The sequence below is a fragment of the Octodon degus genome, unplaced genomic scaffold, assembly GCF_000260255.1.
Source record: "Octodon degus isolate 3935 unplaced genomic scaffold, OctDeg1.0 scaffold00367, whole genome shotgun sequence".
Lineage (NCBI taxonomy): Eukaryota > Metazoa > Chordata > Mammalia > Rodentia > Octodontidae > Octodon > Octodon degus.
This window is the reverse complement of record NW_004524943.1, coordinates 565915-570680: the sequence shown is the minus strand read 5'-3', so window position 1 is coordinate 570680 and position 4766 is coordinate 565915. Positions and strand designations below refer to the sequence as shown.

Below are 4766 nucleotides of genomic sequence, written 5' to 3'. Positions count from 1 at the left end.
TTCATTCATTCTTTCTTTCTTTTTTAGGATTCTACAAATAAGAGGAATCTTGTGGTCTTTGCTTTTCTGAGTCTGGGCTTATTTCACTTAACAGAATGGTCTCCAGTTCCATTTTCCTGCTTATGATAAGATTCCACTTTTCTTTATGGCTAAACAACATATCTGTATGTATTTCTGTGTCGATGCCTACAGCTGCCTTTGTCTTCTCCTATCTATCCCATTTTCTTTAGTCATTCATCCCATTGAATGAAACTAAATATGGCAATGCAGGCAAGAAAGTATGTGAAATATGAAACACAGAAATTGTGATCAAAGTAATTAATAGCTATAGTTATACAAAACTAGATATTTATAAAATGTACTATGAGCCAAAGTGTTTGCATTATGTCTGAAAATAAATGGAGGAAAAGTATTATGTAACATCATACTGAGCATCTAAAATTCTCAAAATATAAAAAGCTACCATCCTGAGCAATTAAAAATCAAATGTCTCAAAAGAAAGTAGGCCGAAATATGTAGATACTGAAACTGGAACAAGAAACTGAAACAAAAATATAATATATGTGAAACATGTAAAAGAGACTTATTTGTAAAAAATTGACAGCCCCTATACCCTTGATTCTAATAGTCTTATAACATAAGACTATCCTTGGGTTTAGTGGTGTAATCCTGAGCTGTGAGTGGGTGGCATCTAGGATCCAGTTTATAAAGTAGTTGAATATGGTTCTGAAGCCATCTGCTTCCAAGCTTTGGAGAAACTTGCATGTCACTGTTACATTTAATGTTACAAGATCTAAATTTAATGTGACGAGTTGTATTTCCTGGTGCAAATGTATATTTGCCGTTAAGGAAATCTGATACTAACCCAATCAGTGCTATTTGTATTAACACAATTAATTTCAGTTGTTGAAAATGGAACATTTTCTTTTTTCAACATTTTTATGGTGAAGACTAAGTCATTTGAAACCTGCTACATTTTATGCTAAAAATCAATTAGTTATTAATTACTTTGATCACAATTTCTGTGTTTCATATTTTACATACTTCATAATAGTGTTAATATAACTTTTGCAAAAAGAAGTGTAAAGTACCTCTTTAATAAATACGAATGTTCAAGGCTGGCAAGATAGCTCAGTGGACTAAGCACCTGCTTTGGCAAGTGCAGGAACCAGGGTTAGATCCTCAGGGCTCCCTGAGCCTGCAACCGAGTTTGGGCATGGTGGCACGTGCCTATAATTCCAGCACTGGGGAGGCTGAAAACAGGAAGATCACAAGTCTGCACTGCGTGGTGAGAACCTGTGTCAAGTACATAAATGAGAAAAAATTAAAATAATTGTTCAGTATTCAATTCACTGCATCAGTGTTTTGCATGCACAATGATGCTAAGAAAAATTTAAATTGCATCTTGTTTAAGAAAAAATTAATTAAGTACTGAGGAAGGATAGTGACAGTCACATTCAAAGAGAGAGATTTCTTCCCATAGAACATATTTCTCAGTTGATATACAGAATGTTAGTAGTCAAAAGTTTTCATTTAGTTGTATCAAAGGCAAAATTTATCTTAAAAGAAAATTTAATTTCAGACGAATGAATAGGAAAATGTTTAATATACCAAAAACTTTTTTATTATTTAATTCACTTAATTCCTGAATTTGGATAACCAAATAGATTATTTTTACTAGTGACCAAAGTAATCTGTGTTTTCTGACTTTTTTTTCCTCTTCAAAACACATTTTGACATTGATAAACTTAATAACTAGTTATATCTTTATTGTTATTTTTAAACACAATTATTGGTCATTAGTGTTCATTATTCCTTATTTGTTAACTTACTAGGGGAAAAATTGTTTTTGCTTTGAAGAGCAAAATTGTGTAGATCTTCCAGTTGTTTGTAGATTAGCTATAATTTATTCAGTGCCCAAATGATAGCTAAGAAGATTAACAAGAGTAGAGAAGCCATAGGGATGGCCTTCTTGCTTTTTAATGTTTTAGCCACACAGATTAAGCCAAAATTTGACTACAGGTTCAGGTCTTCTTGAGATTAACAGCAAAACAAGTTTCTAACTCATTATTCATCATTAATAAAGGCTTCTTGAATCTTCAGATACACTAAAACACAATTCTCAAAGTATATCAGGAGCTATTTCTTGTTAATACTATTTCTAAACATTATATTCAAACACATTTCTTTTGACGAGGGTTCTATATTAAATTTATTGCTAAATTGCCCAATAGCATAAAATATCTCTCTATATGTCATCTATCTACCTACTTTTACTTTTCAGACTTCAAAAGCATATGAAGTCCCCCTGAAATGGAATAGCATTGTACAAGGTGGAAGTCTAAATTTAACAGAAGTGTCAATACCTGTAGTATTTTGCTCTGTAATCTATGTATTAGTTTTGTCACACCGTCTGCAACAAGGACTACTTTGTATGGGTAAAATCATTCTGAAATAAAAAGAAACATTGTTTTTAAATATCCCTTATACTTAGCCATAAAATGTATGTTCAAAAACCTCAGCTATTTCACACTTAAGAATCAAAAACTCAACAAGAACCTACCAACAGGGGTCATCATAGGCCCTGACTTAAAGTTGCATTACAAGGCTAGAGGGACAAATACAGCATAATGCTGGAACAGAAGCAGACAAGAGGGTCGATCTGACTGAATACAACATGCAGAATCAACCCCAAACACATTCAGCTATTTGACATTTGACAAAATGGTCAAAACATAGCTGGAAGAAAGAAAGCTTCTTTAATAAGTGCTGCTTGGAGAACTGGTATCCACATGCAAAAGAATAAATTTCAATTATTTCCCCAAACTTGGATAGCTATATCTGTTAACCTGAGCAACGGATTTGATGATAAAGATAGATAATAGACAACCATTGTTCATTAGCTCTTCCTATTTTGAAAATCTGTAACAAATGTATTGTTGTATGTTACCCTGTTTCGGCCTGTTTCTGTCTTTTCTCTATTTGTTTTTGCTTCTGTTTTTACTCTTCAAAATAAAATAAAATAAAAATAAAAAAGAAGAAACCCACATCTGACAAAGATTGAATCCTGAATTACATCCCTCAAGGTAAAGTAAAATTAAAATGTAGCAGAATTCTAAATATGAAAACAGAAGCAATTAACTGGGAGACAAAATAAGTAAAACCATTAAAGGAGTAGAGGTAGTAAGGACTTTCTGAAGAGAACACATGTTCTAAAATAAATAGAAGCAATAAGTAGCAAATAGATCAATATTAAACTTCTGTTCAGTAAAAGAAACAACAAATATAAGAAAGTTAAATGAAAAACCTATAGAATAGGGGGAAATTTGGCCAGTTCTTTCTCAAACTGAGGAATTATACTTACGATATGCAAAGGACTGAAAAAATTAGACACCCCAAAATAAAAAAAAAAAAAACTCAATAAAAAACTAGGCAAATGAAATGTATAATCACTTTACAGAAGAAGAAGGAAAATGGCTGTTACAGCTTGTGTCTAGTTGCCCATCCCCCCAAAGCCTCATGTAAGTCATGGGGTGGATTCCTAGACTTGTGATTAATTCATGATCCAGTGCTGGGATTATGGGTGTGGGTATTGCTGGGATTATGGGTGTGAGTGTTACACCCAGCCTGGGCAGACAGTCTGAATGCAACATAAAGGAGACAGACTTGCTCTCTGTTGCCATTATTGCTGCTACTCCTCCCATGGGCTCTTGCTCTCTGCCACCACAATGAAAAGTTGCTCTCTGCCATGTGCCACTCTGCTTAGAGCCAGCTGAGTATGGACTGAAACCTCTCCTAACTTTGAGCTAAGTAAACCTTTCCTGCCTTCATTCTGGGTGTTAGGTAAGGGTGTTTGTCCAGGCAAAGAGACAAGAGTAGCTGAGACAATGGCCAATAAGTATGTGAAGGAAGGCTCGAGATCACTGCCATTATAGAAGGAATTTTTGGTTTTCCCCTACTTCAGGCTTCCTTAAGGACAGGTCTGGTGCAGCTTCTGGAGCTGGGAATTGAACCAGGGTCCTACGTGCCTTACTGTATTTCCCCAAATGGTGTTCTAAACAACTGAGCCATCTGGCAAGGCCCCCTCACTGCCACTGTGTAAATCTAAATAAAAACAGCACTGACATTCCATCTTACTACAGGAAGAATGTCCAGCATCAAGAAATCAAATAATAAGGGCTGGGGAGATGGCTCAGCAGACTAAGCACTTCCCTGGCAAGTACAAGGGACTGAATTCAACTGCTGGTTCCACCAAAAAAAAAAAAAAATTGAAGGAGAAGGAAGGAGGAAGGGGAAGGAGAAGGAGGAAGGAGGAAGGAAGAAGGAGAAGGAGGAAGGGGGAGGAGAAGGAGAAGGAGAAGGAGGAAGGAGGAGGAGAAGGAGGAAGGAGAAAGGAGGAAGGAGAAGGAGGAAGGAGGAAAGAGAAAGGAGGAAGGAGGAAGGAGGAAGGAGAAGGAGGAAAGAGAAAGGAGGAAGGAGAAGGAGGAAGAAGAAGGAGAAAGGAGGAAGGAGGAAGGAGGAAGGAGGAGAAGGAGAAGGAGGAGGAAGGAGAAGGAGAAGGAGAAGGAGAAGGAGGAAGGAAGAAGGAGAAGGAGGAAGGAAAAAGGAGGAAGGAGAAGGGGGAAGGAGGAAGGAGAAGGAGAAGGAGGAAGAAGGAGGAAGGAGAAGGAGGAAGGAGAAGGAGGAAGGAGAAGGAAGAAGGAGGAAAGAGGAAGGAAGAAGGATGAGGAGGAAGGAGAAAGAGGAAGGAGAAGGAGGAAGGAGGA

At 36.6% G+C, this 4766-nt stretch overlaps 1 pseudogene; it reads right to left on the bottom strand.

Moving 5' to 3' along the window:
- LOC105741256 overlaps positions 1-2576 on the bottom strand; it is a 13247-nt pseudogene extending 10671 nt beyond the window's left edge.
- Positions 2577-4766: the final 2190 nt, after the last annotated feature.